This window comes from Protomyctophum parallelum (genome assembly GCF_964188405.1).
Source record: "Protomyctophum parallelum genome assembly, chromosome: 2".
NCBI classification, from domain to species: Eukaryota; Metazoa; Chordata; class Actinopteri; order Myctophiformes; family Myctophidae; genus Protomyctophum; species Protomyctophum parallelum.
Window position 1 is genome coordinate 52,250,727 of NC_139699.1, and position 20,573 is coordinate 52,271,299.

At 42.1% G+C, this 20,573-nt stretch overlaps 1 protein-coding gene across 3 annotated transcripts in view; it reads left to right on the plus strand.

Annotated features, from left to right (window-relative positions):
• Positions 1 to 20,573, plus strand: part of tln2a (talin 2a) — a 182,932-nt gene that overhangs the window by 53,134 nt on the left and 109,225 nt on the right. The gene's annotated exons all lie outside the window — the stretch shown is intronic.

Below are 20,573 nucleotides of genomic sequence, written 5' to 3' on the forward strand. Positions count from 1 at the left end.
GTCGAATTGTGGGCTAAAGTATTCAAAGTGAAAATAGTGGTCAAAATAGGTTAGTCTATTACTTCACTGTAGTAATACGTGTGGGACTAAAAGTAACTTTGATGAAAAAGTAGCGTTGATACTATGTATCGCTTCATCTTGGAGCAGTGACTGTTCTTAAAGTAGATTGATTGTTTCTCAAACGAATAATAGATATTAAACAAGTTAAGAGACAATGTTTTGCGACACTAGAATAGTTCATTTATAACAGATGGAAGAGATTCAACAGTCCTTATCTGTATTCAAAACGTTTGTGTAATGTAAGTTTATTCAACATATATGTAGGCATGTGTTGATATGTGTTTTGTCGAAGTTTAAATTAGTTAAAAAAGTTGATTAAAGAGCCTATGGGGTCTTGGAAATGATTAAATAATGTTTAGCTCGATTGAAACAATTGTATGTGGCTGTAGTCAGTCGGACGATAGTGGCCCTATCAATACGCGTCAGTACGTAATTCGTCTTGGTATTAATAGAGCTAATTATTGTTTTCTCGTATGAAATTTAGTGTGTGAATAATAGTCAACTAAAAAAAGGCAGTTAGGTGCCGCGACGTGCAAGGTTTTGCTGTTAATATCGAGATAACTTGGGACTTTTGGAAGTGAGTGAGGAAAGAGTAGTAGCGTAGGTCGATTCGTCATTTACTCGGGCCTATAAAGAGGTAGGCTACGGGATAATGTAATTGCAGCGTGCTGTTGTCCGGATCAAACTTCTGAAGGAAAATAGTTTCAAAGTATAAATGGATTATTAAGCGTGTCTGTAAAAACTTGTGTGTTTAAAAATGGAAACACAGGGTAAGACAAAGGTGTGGTGTGTTTAAATGTCAGTTAAATTGTGCTAAATCATGTTCCATTTTTGCATTGTTTGAAAGATTACCTAGTTGTCAGAAAAGTGGTTTAAATTGGAGTAAATAATTAGATAAATTGAGTCATAAGAATAGCCTATTATGAATCAAAGAGGTTTTCCTCAAGACGTGAAGAGAGTTTTCGTTATTATAGTTTAGACTCTGGCCTGTTAAGGTAACCTACCATGCCTTAGGGGAGCAGAGTCTGTATTTAAAGCAATATAAACGTATATGTAATGACGTCCTAAATATCAAGAAAGCGGTAATATTCAACTATCAGGGTTAAATGAGGCTAAAGAGAAATCATTTATGACAAGCTGTATATCTTAAATGTAAAGTGCAAATGTCAATTTTCATATATGCATGATGCCTGGAATTATTTTTTGGGAACTTTTAAAGTGTAACTTTCTGTTGTTCTTTTCTTATGTTTAGTATGTCATGTGATTGGGTCAAGGGGGGTGTAATAGAATTATTGTTCCATATTTTTATGTGACCATCATCATGGTGATGGTCAAGGGGGGAATGTCGTATCTGGACTCGATAATTCTGTACTATAGCATGCTATAATCAACTACATTCTGTGCTAAGTTGATTGTCTAGTCTGTCTGTCTGCAAGTTTAAAGGCAATCACGCATAGTCAAGTACCTTGGCTGGTCAGGTGTGATAGGAAGTTAGCATACTATTGTTTCAACGAAGAGGCCACTCTGTATGCATTTCTATGCCACTGTTGATATGTTAAAGTTTAAAACCCCTCCCAGAAACTCCTCTGTTTGATGGAAAACTGCATATATATGTCTGTAAATACAATGTTAAGTTGGGCTTGTGGGGGCAACCTGACCGTACGGTCAGGTGTGCTCTAGGGCTCCACGGCTCAACTCAAGGGCCGCGGGAAGCCCTCTGTCTTTGTCTGACTTACTGCAATAAATACAATCCATCTACACTTCAGCTCATCTCTCTGCCTGCGTGTTTTTCCCTCCGATCGTCTGAGGTTTTTGATGCTGAAATACTCTTCGTCCTTTGTCTATTTTTAGTCCAGTTTAGTGAGTGTATAGTTAGAAATTACACGTCAGGGTCAAGGTAGGAAATAAGACAGTTTGAGCGATTTAGCCACAAAGTAAAGGGTTTCAGATATTTAGAAGCTTGTTTCACAAACGGCACAGCCGTAGGGTCTCTCTTAGCTTATTTACAGGCTGTACAGACGTACAACCAAGATGGCTCTTATCCACAAAATAAATGTACACATACTGTAGTGTGTGTGTGTGTGTGTGTGTGTGTGTACTGTGCATTATTGCGAACGCAGTGAGCCACTTACTATGACAGCAAGGGCTGAATGTCTGTGTGTGTGTCTGTCCCACTGTTACACCACCCGCCCGCCACCAGAGGGCGCAGCTGTAGCACACACACACACAGGGCGCAGCTGTAGCACACACACACACACACACACACACACACACACGCACACGCACACGCGCACACACACACACACACACGCACACACAACCACACACACACAAGCTGCGTTCGCTTCACGCGTTTGCGCGTCTTACTTGTACTATACATAAGGACATTATTTAAGGTGCGGGATTGCAAAGAATTCCAATCACCTTAGGATTTAATTTGATATCACAGGATGTGTGTCAAGCTTAACATCACGTGTGTAAAGGTGGTCATGATGGAAAAGAAACAAAGGACTCAGAGTCACTGCTCAGTCAGTGCTAGGCTGCAGATGCATTAAGTAAGGACTCAGAGTCACTGCTCAGTCAGTGCTAGGCTGCAGATGCATTAAGTAAGGACTCAGAGTCACTGCTCAGTCAGTGCTATAGGCTGCAGATGCATTAAGTGTGTTGCAGCGGTGCCTGTGAACTCTGGTGTGCACCCCCCACTGGTCCAGTGGAATAGAGCTACAGCTGCAGGTGTGACAGCCTTTAACACGGTCGCTCAAACACTCGCCGGCGACCCAGAAGACGCGTGGAAGTGGAGTATGAAATATGGCCAAGCTGCAAAGTGAGCGAGAGAGAGGAGGAGGAGGGGGGGGGGGGGCATCCTTCATGTTGGTTCTAAACCTGCAGGCTCCAGTGTCAGGCAGGAACGGTGTATACATACATACATACATACATACATACATACATACTAGGGCTGCACGATATGGACAAAAATTCATACCACGATATATATGGCAGATATATCGATATCGATACGATACGATATAATTCATATCACGATATATAATGATAACCTTTACTGTATGAAGACCACCATGTTCAGCTCAGTGTACACTTATAAATATGTACTTAAATATAAGATAATACAATAGAATTAACAGTTTTCTATTTCATACATTTCATCCTAATAATTATATTTACCTTGAGTTCCAGCGTCTTGATCTCTTCCACCAGTCTGGCTTTGATGATGGGAATGTTGTCTTCAGTGATGTACTGGGTCTTGTATCTTGGGTCTAAGAAGGATGCCACATCCAATACTGTAGCTCTTGTGTGACTTTATCGTCATACTTGCTATTCAAGTACTCTAATATTTTATTTTTCAAGGACATTGTCAAGTTAGAGTCCCCCTCCTTTGGTGCCGAGAGAGTTGTTGAAAAGGCTCCAGCATGCACCAGTCTGCTAACGCAGTTTTAATCTCAAGCGCTATGTTAACTCCAGTATGCTCCACGGGGAAGAAGGAAGTCTGCAAACATCGGGTTTTCAGCTCAAAGTTCTTTGTGATGAAATGGGCAGTTAAACTCATGTAGGGTTCAGTCGTTCTGCTCGACCACAAGTCGGTCGTTGTGGCAAAATAATCAACGTCATGGAGCTCAGCCTCAACACGCATCTTGGTCTGATTGTAAAGTTGGGGAATGGCTGTATCACTAAAATGGTCTTGAGACGGTATTTTGTAACGTTTGTCAAGTGTCCGAAGCATTTTGCGGAAGCCCTCTTTCTCGACTGAATACACGGGCATCATATCTTTTGCAATATGGTACGTTATGGCGTCTGTAATTTCTTTGTGTCTGTAGGGCGTCTTCTCGTATGCCGTATGGCGTTATACTACCGAATGCATCGTCAATCAGACCTTGCTTGGGCTTGACACGGGAGGATGGCCCTGGCCCCTGAGTCTCTTTTATTGCTTGGCTCTCCTCATACAGCGTTCTGTGGTGTTTTTCTAAGTGATGAAACAGGTTGGTTGTGTTGCCTTGCTTTGTCGTGACAATGCGGAGGCACGTCCTGCACAACACCTCGCTCTGTTTTACATCCTCCTTTCTGAAACTGAAATATCTCCAAACAATAGAGCTTGATTTACTTTTCACCGATTCTGCACCGGTGCTGATATCTTCCTCATTCATCTCTCTCCCCCTTTTCTTTTTCTCCGCCTCCGCGCTGTGGTGTGTGACTGTGTGTTTGTGTGTGTGACTGAGAGACATGTGGACTGGAAACACTGTGTTTCCTGCTTCGCTCAAGGGGATGTTTGTGATTGGTTGACTTCAGCTGTCGATCTAAGGAAAGCATGAAATGAGGTTTGTGGTTGGCTGGCCAGCGGCAGCTGGGCCTTAGCTGGTAATTTAGGACAATCTGAGCTGTACATGCAGAGGAAATGTTATATCGTCAACATCGTTGCCTTTTGCGATACGGACATCGCGCACGTTCATATCTAGATATCGATACGATGACGATATATCGTGCAGCCCTAATACATACATACATACATACAGATCTTCAAGCCCTATGTATCGAGTCCCTATACGGTATATTTATCCCTGCACCCATCATGGTAATGCCTCTCACTGTGTCCACTCCTTAATGCTGCATCACACCTGACCTCTTTGTTCACAGGATGTCACTTACTTAATATAGACTTCTCAATATTGAACAGCCAGCCAATGTTTAAGCCAGTGATTCTCCAATATTTAATTTCAAGGACACCCAGTTTGATATGCATTAGGCCATGGACACCTATTTGATACAATCTCTGGGACTCCAATCCACACTATACAAGATGCGAACTCCCAGAGTGTACAACCAAATGGCCTGTAACAGTCCATTTGGTTCCCGGAGTTACAGACCCTTCACTCCTCAAGAACCCCTGGTTGTCCTCAGACCCCACATTGAGAACCACTGGTTTAACAAGACTCATCTAGAAGTCATAAATTATCTCTATCTGTCTGTCTGTATCTAAAAACGGATGATAATGATGACTTTATCGTAGCTTGGGCATGAACATCAAACTATCACTTTCCTCTTCGAAACTGTGTAGGTTAAGTTTCTCAATTGGTTTGCTTTTAGTGATCCTAATCTAGATCATCGACACGCTTCTTTAAGAAAAGGAGGGGAAAGAAAAACCTGGTGTGGATTTGTTGATGGAGTGGACATGGTTGAGTGCTCTATCAGTCAGCCATCTTTGCAGTTTGCTTTTGCCCGTGTTCATAGTGGAATAATCAAAGACGTGACTTGAATCCCTGCCAAGACTGAACCATCATTCCTTGGCAGCGTTGGAATGTAACTAAGTACATTTACTCCATTACTGTGCTTACTGTACCTAAGTCAATACCTAAGATTTGAGGTATTTTCGTTTTTCAATACTTCTACTCCACTACATCTCACTGGCAAATATTGTACTTTTTAATCCATCACATGACAATTTAATTACCTAATTCTTTGCAGATTTTGATTATTATCACAAAACCTAAAATAACTAATTGCACCTTAATTTATACTATGAGCTTGCAAATTCACCTTACACCTTTTGTAAAAACGTGTGTAATGGTACATTCTGCATAATGAGTACTTTGTACTGTAAGTATATTCTGATGCTGATACAGTACATTATTTTTTACTTTTTACTCAAGTAACATTTTGAATACACGACTTTTACCAGAGTATTTCTACATTGTGAAATTGTTACTTGAATTCCATGTAGTGTAATAACTACTGTCCCTCTGTGTGAGAGCATGGTGGTCCCTATAGGATACATGCCCTTTTCAGAGCCTTTTTACTCAGGGTTTACTGATTGACAAATGAGCTTTACATGATTTACCTATTTTAGGCAGAAATTAAATGAGTCATTCCAATTATAGCCAGGTAATAACAGTACCTTAACCTTACTGTCTGAAGTGTTCTCTAATTGCAAAGAGCCATTTGGACGCCACTCAAGCGTGATTTTACTTATTTCTGCAAATGATCGGCCGTCTGTTTTGTTGATATTATAAGCATTATGTTCAATTTCATGCCCTCAGTCAGGAGGAATAGAAATAATACTTGCACTTCATTGAAGTCCCAATAATGCCTGGTTAAACTATGTAAATAATGCAACCGGCGTTTAAAAGCTCTCGTGTCCTGGGTGGGGTAAAGCACAGTGCGCTCGTCTTCCTGCTGAATTAGATAATGGTTTAGTCTGTGTTATTCAATTTCGATGGACTGCGAGTGGCTTTCGTTTGCCAATTTCATCAGTTTGAGTGTGCTGGTGTTAAGAGCTGCTAAACGGCTGTCCAACATCAGAGAGAACAATGGCCTTCTGAACTATGAGAGGCATTGCTGGAAGAAGTGCTGCCATGCCACAATGTAGAAATACTGTGTTACAAGTAAAAGTCCTTATATTCAACATTTTACTTGAGTAAAACGACCACAATATTGTCATCAATGTATCATCTCTGTGTTGGTGTAATGTCTCAAAATGTTACTTCTCAATATTCAAATAAATAAAATTGCAAAAATAGCAGATCGGCAAAGCTTCAAAGTGTGTTGCTCCCGCACCACATTTCAAGCTTTTAGATCTGCTATTATTTGTGTGATGCTGTAGTATGATCAATTAAGACTTTATAGATTCATCAATTAATTTGAAGTTAGTTTAGTTGCAGCCCCAGTATAAAACATATATCTATTTGTGTATTTTAATAGAAGGTTGCATTCACTTATTGTTAAATGCCGTCAATGGTGTTTAAGAATTTGTCACAGCTTCCATTCACAACGGTGACATTCACAGCACACAGTTTGCTGTAGAAATACTTAGTCAGTCAAGCAGCATAACTTCAACAGCTCTGCCTTGCCCCTAGTTTGTAAAAGTCCAGTTGTTGGCAAAACGAGACCAGAGGGATTGGTGTGTAGTGTAGTGGTGGTGTTGTAGGTCTATAACGTGCTGCTATGGTCTGTGTGGGGATTTACAGGATATGGTTAGCCTGTTAAGTGTTCCGTAACGGGAGAGGTCTCTGCCAGACCATGCATGGTGAATACAGGGGGGTGCGGTGGCTCTCTTGGCTCGCCCAGATCATCGCATCTCCCACAGATGTGTAGCCCTTCAGAAGAGTGTGGAATGAAGCTGCCTTCCAGTTCCACTGTTGTGTGTTTCTGCAGGGAGGAAACCCTGAAAAAACATGTCACATCACAGGTTTACAGTTTGTCTCTAGCTGTCGGGTGGAAATTTCATACAGTACGTCCAAAACGTTTACTTTTCAAGATTCAAATAAAAAAAATAGCTAAACTAGCAGATTTACAAGCTCAAAACTTGTCGCTTTGAGTTGTATATCTGCTACTTTTTATGCTTTTGTAGTTTGTAGTATGTCAAGTTACTTAAGTAGGGCATTCATTTAGGAAAAAACTGAAAAAGTTAGAATATGGACATAAGAGGTTTATTATTGTTTTGCATGCTCCATCATTTTGTATTTTTGTGAGAAGATATAGGTAAAGTGAGAGCAGAAGAGAAGAAAGAAATGCAGGATCGAAACAGGTTAAATCAAAAAGTTAAATGTTTTTCCTTTCACTATAGGTGAGTGTAAGTTCCTCCCAGTGATAAACGGTGGATTTCTCTTCTCCCCAAAGTGATGTAGGAGTTATCCAATCACAGTGCTATTCAGCATGAAGTGAAGTGAGCGGCAGAGCCATTAGCATGAGGATGACCAGCTGTGGCTCTCTCTCCACTTGGCTGGGATGAGCTGTTGACTGGCTTCACCCTGTGGTTCATGCAAAGCCTCTCAATAGACATGATGAACAGTTATTATAGGGAAAGAGAAATGGGCAGAGTTTGGGCAGAGCTTGCCTTAGAAGGACTCGTTCTGCGTCTCTAAACTGCCTTCCCCTGGCCAGCCGGGGTGCCTGATGGAGGGGAAAGGAACTGGTTGGAATAACGTGTTCCTTCCACGCGCTACGTCCAACCAGGGAAACTCCCCCCTGTCAAGGAGCAACTTGGACACTCAGGCATGAAGGAAGCTCCGTTGCTCCCATGTCCCCCATATATGGGGACTAGGTTGGCGGAGGGTGTGTAGAGCCCAGGATCACATTAGATAATTGACACACGGGTGAAAAATGGGTTACAAAATCGCAGGATCAAAAAAAAATATATATTTTTTAAAATATTTCTCTCCATGCGCAATGAATTTAGATTTTGACACTTTTTTGAATTATGGATGAAAATAAACTTTTCCTAAATAATTTGTTCAGCCATTTTATTTATTTGTTCATATATCAACACTATTGAACACCATTTTCCTGTGTGTTGGTTAAAATAATTGCTTCTGACAGAACCTCCTAACTCCATTGAATCCTCAAACTGTCAGCAAATCTTAAACTCCATCCCCTCTCCCCTACGTTCCACACAGAGCCTGCAGAGCGGAAGATTAACACACTTTAACAAGCCAGGGTTTTTTCCCCCATAGTAACTATGCAGTGTTTAGGTGCATTCCTAACCTGTGTATGAGTTAAATATCTCCTTTATGGTGTCATTGTCATCATCCTGCCAGTGACAGCAATGCACAGGCCTCTGGGTAGGATGAAGTGACATTTTGGATATGATGTAGTGATGGCATACGTGTTGTCTTTCCCTGGTTTATAAGTAAAGTGATCAATGTCATTTTCGGAACTTACCAGGTTGTTCTAGCTGTTCCATAATTTGCCTTTACCATCGTAGTTATTGTGTAGACAAAATATGTTATACATAGACAAACGTTAGTTTGCCTTACAGGCCCATTTGGTTACATTCATACCCTCTCAGAGTTAAATGAAGACTGAGGTTTTGAGTGTGCATTACTGGAGAGGCCCCAGAGCATTGTGGGACGGGTTTCACAGTGTAGATTGATTGATGGGTGCCATATGGACACGACGTGCATGCATGCTGCAGGCACTACTGTACAGTGTACACACACACACACACAAGCCGCTGTTCGTCTGTTCTCACTATATGCAGAGGGTCGCACCGCTAGTCTGCTACACATGGACGGAGCCAAGAACATGACTCAGTTGCGCGCGCGTGTGTGTGTGTGAATATACTTGTGAGGTTCAGATGTCCCCACAAGTATAGTACAATTTGAGAAATGGACATTGTTTTTCAGTGCACAGCTGCACACCACTCAACTGTACTGTGTGTATAACTCAGGCTTTGGAAAAATGGCCCTCATAAAATTGACAGTTAGTTGACACACTTGAACTGTCACGTCCTCACAATTATAGTAATACAAATGTGTATGGGTGAATGAGTAAGAGATACTGGAAGTAAATTCATCATTTCATTCACACTGTGTGTCCGGGAACCTCAGGGCAGGAAGGGGAAATGAGGTCGTCCTCAATCAATCTCATTGTAGCATAGTTGTTGTTGGACATACTGTATACTGTAGCACTCGTCACACTTGTTCTGGATCTACTCTGTGATACTATACCTTGTGAATACTCTCTTCAATGATTGTACAATTGCTATTGTGTATTGTCTATGTGTGTTTTAAACGATGTACTATTTGCACTTTTGCCCAAGACAAATTTCCCCTCGTGGGACAATAAAGTATATCTCATCTCATCATCTCATATTATGGTTGATATTACCGGGGTCCCTCAGGGCTCTCTACTAGTGCATATTCTGTTTGTTATTGTGAGGAAAGCTTTTGCTGAAAATCGACAAGCTCGCAACGTGTCGGTGGGCTATTTTCATCTAAAGCTTTCCTCACAATACGGATGCTGCAGTTTAAGTGGCTAAAGCAGTGATTCTCAACCTGTGGGTCATGAGGATATTGCAAGTGGGCAACAAAACTAAAAGTTTAATGATATGCTAAAACAATAGTGTATACTAGTGTATAGTTTGTAATTGTTTTAAAAAAAAAAACCTTATAACAAATATTTTCATTGTAATACAGTGCAAGTATAATATCTGGAATAAACCACCTAACTCATAAAATTTCATTTTTTTTCACCAACACAGACGTAAAGGGTCTTCAATAGCACTGATTTTATATAAAAAATAAAAAAGATGGCTAAACGGGTGGAGTTTGGCAGATCCAATGGAATTGGGAGGTTTAAGCCGAACACAGATGTAAAGAGTGTTCAATAGTTCTTCTTCCAGACGAGAACAAATTATGTTACTTCCATTGATCCAAGCCGGGACACAATTGATTGATTAATTAAAGTAAACATGCTCTGAAAATGCACATGGCTAACGCTTCTGACCACATTTAGCCACTTGCCAGATTTTCAAGTAGCCACGGTACAGTAGATTACCATGTATATTACTCAGATATTTCAATTGATTTACTGTAGCTATATATTCAGATATTACAGTAGGTATTACTGTAGCCACAGTACAGTAGTAGGCATGCCAAGAGCAGCCTCTGTAGCCATGGCAACATGTATCTGAATACAGCTGTCGTAGTTGCAACACAATGGTCTTCTCACTGTATATGTACGGTAAACAAAACATATAACATTCATACAGTATGTAAACAAAAGCGCCCTCTTTAACAGAACAACATGGAATGTGGGAGTGATAGACCGTTAGGATGGAAGGACTCTGACTATATGGGACCTAAAGACAGTGACACTAACACTTCTTCAGAGAGAGAAAATAAAACCAACATTCACAGTATTGGTGAGAGAAATGGGTTCTCAAAGTGGGGTCTGGGGACCCCCAGGGGTCCTTAATGGTGATCCAGGGGGTCCCCAGCAAAATACAGCATCAAAACCACTTTAACCCATTTTGGGCGGGAACCCCTTTTGGTGTTTTAAAGCAAATCTTTGAATACGGTATATATATATATATATATATATATATATTACAGAGTGAACATTTTTTATTCAAATCTTTGCTTCTGGGGAGGTCCCTGGAACAACATATTTTCAGATGGGCGTCGGCGGCCAATTACATAAATTTTTTGGGGTCCTTGACATGAACTATTGAGCACCACTGATACAGAAACATAAGGTTTTTCAGAAAACTGTCAGGATTTTGAAGACATTTTTAAAATTTTGATGTCAGGACGGTCAGGCCTAAATGGGTTAAATTATATCTGTCATTTTAAAATCTACACTATGAGCTTGTACTGTAGATTTTAGGGACGCTCCGATGAGGTTTTTTGGGACCCATCACCGATTGTTTTTCTCATGATCGGCCGATGCCGATCTTGTGCATAAGGAGAACAGTTGAATATTTCCTAAATTATTATATGTCAAAACCCACGTCAAAACTGTTCCTGTTCGTGGGGAGGAATGGGATAATGATTAGGCCTGTCACAAAGATGCAAACTTATATTATACTATATATCTGATTGACTTTTCTACCACTTAAAGATGGTTTCTCCAGATAGGGTAAATTGTCGATCATCAATCGAGTCATTTGGATTGAATGTCGGCTGCACCAATCGGTGGCCGATCGTTTGATTTTTGATTTGATTTTATTATAATTGAGACGCACTGGGATAGAGGGCGAGTTGGGTGGTTGTCATCGCAGAGAGAACAGCACAGAGAGGCTTGGCTAAACATCTGCTTATGTCACATGACATGAGACTGCTGATAGGAAAGAGACATCCTACTATGTGTGTCCTCATCCTCTCTGTGTGAAATGTACAGTACATTAAACACCTGTCCAGACCGTCTGGCCTTCTCAGCCATTTACCATGCAGGCACAACACACACCAAACTCCTCTGTGCTAATTGGACCCACAGGGGTCTGTGTGGATCCATTTAATGGTCTCAGTAGGAACCCCTTTTGGTGTTTTACCCCTGCAGGCCTTCAGAAAACTTAGGTCAGGCTTTTGAAGCTTACTGTGTGCGCACACACACACACACACACACACACACACACACACAGTGAGAGAGAGAGTGTCACTCGGGAGGTATGTATGCTGTCATCCATTTCTACCACCAACCAGGTGACTAATTGCTCTAGTGGTTTCTCACATTCTGCTGTGTGTGTGTGTGTGTGTGTGTGTGTGTGTGTGTGTGTGTGTGCGCGTGCTTGCATGTGTGCGTGCATGCATGCACGTGTGTGAACACGTATTTAATGTATGAGTAACTGACTGTGACGGAGACAATCCAAGTGCTTTAGTAATGGCACACGGTCGAGCTGTTAATAGAAGTGTGTGGAAATCTCATGGCTGAAGGGACGGTGTGCCAGTCCACAGGGCTGGCACCGTCGTGACATTTTAGTTGACCCCGAGAGTCATCAACTATTTACAGCGCTCTCGGCAGAAAATAGCGGATATACAAGCTCACAACGCGTCATATGGAGATATGTGATTACTTCCTGACAGCGGCAGTAATACGAGGCGCTTTGAGCTGCCGGTAATCACAGGGGCATAATCAGAGAGTTACTGTACAGTCAGAGAGTTAGAGGCAAGTGGCTCTATTCAAATACAAGAACTATTGAAATGTGTGCCGTGAAGCATATGCTATGACTCAGTTTCATATACTGTCAGGTTCTCAGAACATAATTTGGCCCCTACTCAGGAGTACTAAATCTTCTATTTAAAATGTTTTCCTATTTTATACTTTTTTATTTCATTGAATTGCGTACCTCCCAGGGTTGGTTCTGATTAGAATGGACTAGAATTTGACCGGCCTTCGGGTGTTCTCACTCTAGCGCCACGCCATCCAGGTGGCCAGTGTACTGTAGCAGGCTGTACTGTACTGTACTGTACTGTACTGTACTGTACTGTACTGTACTGTACTGTACTGTACTGTACTGTACTGTACTGTACTGTACTGTACTGTACTGTACTGTACTGTACTGTACCGTACTGTACCGTACTGTAGCAGACTGTACTGTAACATACTGTTGTACTGTAGCGTACTGTACTCATAAGTCATAGTCTGTGTCATATGCCAAATTCCAATACCCACATTTCTGCATCCTCCATCCTCCAGCGTTACCATGGAAATTGTCTGTGTCCCAAAACTACATTTTTCCTTTGGAATGTTAGTGTATCCTCTGCAGAAGTGTTAATTGTCGGAATGTGTGACGTGTGTTATACATATCATTTGTATCTCCTGTGAAGATCCGTTAGCAGTGATCCAGCTGTGTGACACGTCATCCAGCTGTGTGACACGTCATCCAGCTGTGTGACACGTCATCCAGCTGTGTGACACGTCATCCAGCTGTGTGACACGTCATCCAACTGTGTGACACGTCATCCAGCTGTGTGACACGTCATACAACTGTGTGACACGTCATCCAGCTGTGTGACACGTCATACAACTGTGTGACACGTTATACAGCTGTGTGACACGTCATACAACTGTGTGACACGTTATACAGCTGTGTGACACGTTATACAGCTGTGTGACACGTTATACAGCTGTGTGACACGTTATACAGCTGTGTGACACGTCATACAACTGTGTGACACGTCATACAACTGTGTGACACGTTATACAGCTGTGTGACACGTCATCCAGCTGTGTGACACGTCATACAACTGTGTGACACGTTATACAGCTGTGTGACACGTCATCCAGCTGTGTGACACGTCATACAACTGTGTGACACGTCATACAACTGTGTGACACGTTATACAGCTGTGTGACACGTCATACAACTGTGACACGTTATACAGCTGTGTGACACGTCATACAACTGTGTGACACGTTATACAGCTGTGTGACACGTTATACAGCTGTGTGACACGTCATACAACTGTGTGACACGTTATACAGCTGTGTGACACGTTATACAGCTGTGTGACACGTTATACAGCTGTGTGACACGTCAGACAACTGTGACACGTTATACAGCTGTGTGACACGTTATACAGCTGTGTGACACGTCAGACAACTGTGACACGTTATACAGCTGTGTGACACGTTATACAGCTGTGTGACACGTTATACAGCTGTGTGACACGTCATCCAGCTGTGTGACACGTTATACAGCTGTGTGACACGTCATCCAGCTGTGTGACACGTCATACAACTGTGTGACACGTTATACAGCTGTGTGACACGTCATACGTCATTGTCAATTTGCCATCGCTTCAAAAGGACACTGGAGGCGAGGTGTGTGTGTGTGTGTGTGTGTGTGTGTGTGTGTGTAATAGTCATTTAGAGTCATAATTGTCAGAGTGGTAGATTAAAGGCAGGCTAAGGTGTTTGCAGCCTAAAGTCCTATTTAATATGATGAGTCTCTCTCTTGTAGCTCTTTACAGTATTTACTATGACGAGCCTTTCTTTTGTAGCTCTTTACAGTATAATGAGCCTCTCTCTTGTAGCTCTTTACAGTATGTGGTGCAAATACCCTGCATCACTTTTGTACTGTGTGTACCCAGGAGCATTGTAGTTCTTTTGTACTGTGTGTACCCAGGAGCATTGTAGTTCTTGGTGAACCTTCCTAGTGAGCCTATTGGAGGTGGTACGGAGCGATGCTCTTTCAACTCATGTAGCTTTATGGACGGAGTCAGCAGCCATCCAATGGAAGGCTCACTTCTCTCCTTGTTTCGTGTCCTGCATCTCCACCACGCCCCGGTTCTCACAATATGTGCAGTCAGTGGTGTGAAGTAACTGAGTACATTTACTCAAGTACCGTGCTTAAGTACAATTTGGAGGTACTTTTAGTTTGTTTGACAATTTCCATTTGTCAATACATGATACTTCTACTCCCCTTCATCTCAGTAAATTGATTGTGATGTCTTATTAACTGCACAGTAGTAATCAGAAGGTTGCCGGTTCACCTCCGGCTGGGCCTTGGTCTGTGTTGAAGTGTCCCTGAGCATGACACTTTGACTTAACGCATAACAGCCAAGGGTATATGACTATATGTCATGGGTAGTCCTGCATAGTTCAGCCCAGCATGACAAGTCAGAAACAGTGGACCGGCCTAGTTATGATTCAGAAGCTGCACTGGTAATAGATCATGATATAAATACATCACAGAAAATGGATCATAGTATCAATGCTAATAAAAAGGCTTCTTCTGGGACAAATGAGCACTTCTCTTGTCAGTCTGTGAAAAACCCTAGCCCTTGCCAGCGTTTTTGAGCGGTGCCTAACAGCTCCAGTGACTGGCCGTGTGTGTGTATGCAAGTCTGTATGTCTGTCTGGAGTACGGAATGTATGTTTGTAGTACGACCCATTGACCCCTGCAGCTGATTGGGGTCACAATCGGGTCACACACACACACACACACACACACACACACACACACACACACACACACACACATCACGTTATTTCCGGGTGTACTCTTCTTCGAAAGTCCCAGGATCACTCACAGAAGAGCACCCTCTCACTGAAACCCACATGATGTACACAATAGTAGTCTGTGGGTTTCTATTGAAATGACGTATCAGATCTTGACAAAGCCTTCGGCTAGGCTACCTGAAGGACATTATGTGAGTAAAAGACCCTTTTGTAGTCCATGATGCACCCAGTAGCATACTACTAATGTATAATATAACTAAGTACTAAGTTTGAGTTGCGCTTGAACGTTTTTAACTCCGTTTTTCTTTGTACAAGCAAATTAGTTTTGAAACCAATACGATGATGTATTTGGCCTGAGGCCATGCATGGTGTTGGAAAGAAAGCCAGTGTCATACGATGAGGCTGCTTTGTATTTTTATGGTCAGATGAGCCTCTTCACCGGAGGGCTAGGTTGGCTTTGAAGAGGCAAAGGGCATTTTTAACAACTTTCAACCTGGTATCCATAACAGTCTTCAAATATTCACACATTTTCAGTGGATCTCCAGATCCACGTGGGATACACTGTGGCTTCAATGTGGATCCTGTACTTCATGGCCTATTGATTCCCATTGCAAAACTAAAGTTAAATATTTCAACAAGTATACAACTTCTGTGGCGTGTTTCCAGTGGTTTGTGACAGACAGACAGACAGACAGACAGACAGAGAGACAGACATCGAATTTGTTAAGTTAACCTAGCCATGTCGTTAAAAAATAACTAATGAAATAATTTGATCTACAAGTTCACAACGCATACTGCAATGATGGAACGCTCTATTTTGTTTGCGTTAAAACGTACATATGTATAAATGAGGTTGTAGGTCGTTAAATGTTTGGAGACGTGGGTATTGAAGACGTAATCTATTTGTAATCAATTTGAAAGTGGTGAATACTCTTCACTGCAGTGCAGACACCAAGCAGCAACACATTGGTTTTCCGTCTGTATAAAACGTGCCCTAAGGGCAGACTGAGCCAATCTGCTGGAAACTGGGTCTGTCGATGTGTAAAGCACCACTACTGAACCAGTTCAAACTGGGTCTGTCGATGTGTAAAGCACCTCTACTGAACCAGTTCAAACTGGGTCTGTCGATGTTTAAAGCACCACTACTGAACCAGTTCAAACTGGGTCTGTCGATGTGTAAAGCACCTCTACTGAACCAGTTCAAACTGGGTCTGTCGATGTGTAAAGCACCACTACTGAACCAGTTCAAACTGGGTCTGTCGATGTGTAAAGCACCACTACTGAACCAGTTCAAACTGGGTCTGTCGATGTGTAAAGCACCACTACTGAACCAGTTCAAACTGGGTCTGTCGATGTTTAAAGCACCACTACTGAACCAGTTCAAACTGGGTCTGTCGATGTGTAAAGCACCACTACTGAACCAGTTCAAACTGGGTCTGTCGATGTGTAAAGCACCACTACTGAACCAGTTCAAACTGGGTCTGTCGATGTTTAAAGCACCTCTACTGAACCAGTTCAAACTGGGTCTGTCGATGTGTAAAGCACCACTACTGAACCAGTTCAAACTGGGTCTGTCGATGTGTAAAGCACCACTACTGAACCAGTTCAAACTGGGTCTGTCGATGTGTAAAGCACCACTACTGAACCAGTTCAAACTGGGTCTGTCAATGTTTAAAGCACCACTACTGAACCAGTTCAAACTGGGTCTGTCGATGTGTAAAGCACCACTACTGAACCAGTTCAAACTGGGTCTGTAGATGTGTAAAGCACCACTACTGAACCAGTTCAAACTGGGTCTGTCGATGTGTAAAGCACCACTACTGAACCAGTTCAAACTGGGTCTGTCGATGTGTAAAGCACCACTACTGAACCAGTTCTACTGGGTCTGTCGATGTGTAAAGCACCACTACTGAACCAGTTCAAACTGGGTCTGTCGATGTGTAAAGCACCACTACTGAACCAGTTCAAACTGGGTCTGTCGATGTGTAAAGCACCACTACTGAACCAGTTCAAACTGGGTCTGTCGATGTGTAAAGCACCACTACTGAACCAGTTCAAACTGGGTCTGTCGATGTGTAAAGCACCACTACTGAACCAGTTCAAACTGGGTCTGTCGATGTGTAAAGCACCACTACTGAACCAGTTCAAACTGGGTCTGTCGATGTGTAAAGCACCACTACTGAACCAGTACTGAACCAGTTCTACTGGGTCTGTCGATGTATAAAGCACCTCTACTGAACCAGTTCTGTGTATCCTATAGCACCTCTACCACATACCAGCCAATCGGGGTTGAAGGCTGAACTGGAAAGTAAATTAAGTACATTTACTCAAGTACTGTGCTTAAGTATAATTTTTTAGGTTTGTCAATTTTAAGGGGAGGCTTCCATAACATTATTTTGTTTGTCAATTTCCATTTCTCAATAAGTCTACAAATATTGTACCTTTTTACTCCACTGTAATAATTTGACAGCATATATATATTGTGGTATTGCTAGTACTTTTACTTAAGTAAAACAATTCAGAGTACTTCTTCCACCACTGGTCGAGGGCTGCTCTACAACGGGCCAATCTGGGTTGAGCTCTTTGATTAGGATGAAGGGCTGTGTTACTGTAACTACGCCTGGTCATTCCCAGCAGATCCCTCTCAATCTATTTATCCATACCCCAGCTCCTGTTCTGTCCTCTTCCCTTTGGCTATTTCTGTAGCCTGCATATCTCTCCGATCAATACACATGTGCTGTATTGGCATGACGTACTTATTGCCAAAGCGAAACCAACAAATGAATGTGCAAATTCAAGTGACGATAGCCAAACATCAAACAAAAAGGCATACCATATTATTGTAATATTCACCTCCTATCTCATTTGTGCTGTGTGATATACATTGTGGTGACTAGCATGTCTGCTTGTATTAGTGAATTTTATATAGGACTACACATACACACACACACACACACACACACACACACACACACACACACACACACACACACACACACACACACACACACACACACACACACACACACTGCACCATATTTTTCCACAGTGCAGTACAATATACCTTCCGGCTCATCATTATCCTTATCCTGCATCAAAGGCATATTTATATGTTAATAGACAGTATGAGAGTAAAGACTCGCATATACCCACTATCCACATTCCACACTATGTGTATTTGACTACGATTTAAATTAGTGTTTCTAATTAGTGTTGAAAATTAGCACTCGTAACTTAAACAATGCCTCTGGTTCGTCCAAACGTGATTGTGGTGTCCTGGTTCGTCCAATGTGATTGTGATGTCCATGTCAACATTCTGGAGAAGGAGAATGTCCGTACACAGCCAAACATATGCATTTATTGAGCTATAAATAAATAAATATTCTGCTCCATAAATACATTTATTTTTGTATTTATTCTTCTTTTAAATATTCTGATCCAGCACCCGCTGAAATAGCTGACTTGTGCATGTGTGCGCACCTCTTGACTGCCAAATAAAATAAACATAACAAGTATAGCCAGTTCTGTGGTAGACTACGTCTCTAGATAGTGTCAGTGGTTTCAGTCTTTGACTGCTTTTGGGGAGTTCTCATTAATGCTATGGGACTTCCCTTGCACATGCACCTAATGGTACGCACCGTCTCGTCTTTAGTAAATAATACAAAATCTGCTTTTTTTCTACATAAGCTTTATCCCCACAATACGGATGCTGGGGTTTAAGAGGTTAAATTTGTAGAGTTGGGTGTTGAATGTATTGGGAGGATACATTCGCCTTTAAAGTGTAGTAGAGTTGAACAAGGTGGGAGGATATTTGCTTTTAAACTGTAGTAGAGTAGGTGTTGACAGCTTGATGATTGGTTGGTAATGTGCAGAAAAGCTGCTCTTCACTCCCATTGCTGTCAACATGCCAGACTGGGTACCAGTCCTTGACTGAACCGCAGCCTGGACCTAGCACTCACCCACAGCCCAAATATCGTCTGGATCCACTGCAGTGGCTCCAGCTGCTGCATGTAGTTAGAAAGACCTTTTCAAACATCTACATTTTATTCAGCTTTGCTTTGCTTTTCTAAAGATTATTATTTTTAAAGAGTAGAGATACAAAAAGACAGGACTACTGGTCCTGAGCCAAATTGTGATGTTGCGAAGATTGCAAATGGTTATTGTGACAACTTAAGTTTTTGAAATGACTTTGAGAAGATTTATTTGTACGCACGCGCGCATGCATGCGTACAAATACATTTTCACACACACACACACACACACACACACACACACACACACACACACACACACACACACACACACACACACACACACACACACACACACACACACAATGTCTTCAAAGTATAAAGTTCAAGTTGTCTGTGTGTCTGGACAAATGGGCCCCCGGCCCATATATGGAGATCCACATCAGTGCGTTTAGAATTGTTATCCAACGTTTCTGTTGTGATGTCAGAGCAGAGATTGCTCAGTGAGAGACAGAGGGAGGGAGCGAGAGAGAGAGAGCCTATTTCACCCACGGCATAACCCGGGCAACGCTGCTGGGTACTGACAATCATACAAGCACTCACTCAAGCATTCACCCCGGTACGTGAACACATCTCACATGGTCGCCACATTCTGTGCATCCCTATCACAGTTCAGAGGTCAGTAGCGCAGAGGAGAAGGCCGTCTGTGTACTTCCACCCTGGACCACCCTGACCCCTTCACCTTTTGCACCCTGGCGTAGAAGGACTCTGTGTTCTGATTGGCCATAGACAAGGGGGGGCTCTGTTTTCTTCTCAAAGCCAAGGCACCCTAGGGCACCCTAGGACAACCCCCCATGCAATGCACAGATTCTTGATTTCTTTTTATATTTTACTGTTTAGACAGTTGATAGGTTCTTGGTTTAACTATGGTCCTACAGTAGATCACTATTTCTATGCATGTATTCTGATGTATTACCTTGTGTTTACCCTGCTTACTGTTAGATCGCTCTGAAGAGTGTCTGCTAAATGCCTAAATTGTAAATTCTATTTTAACAAGAGGTTCCTGCTGGCCTGGGTATAGACAAATTCACAGAGGGGTGCCCTGGGCCGGCCATTACTGAGGTGTAATCCATGGAGCAGGTGCTCCGTAGGCCAGGTGTAGCTAATCAGTGCTGCTGCACTTAATAGTACACCTCAGTAATGGCCGCACCCAGGCAAGCCTCTGTGAATTTGTCTATAGCGTCGCAGTCCCGCCCCCTACCAGGGCCCAGGAAATGATTCTCCGTTCATTTTCCTCAGACATTTCAAAAAGTATTTATTTAAAGACCTTTTAAGCATCATACAAAGCCA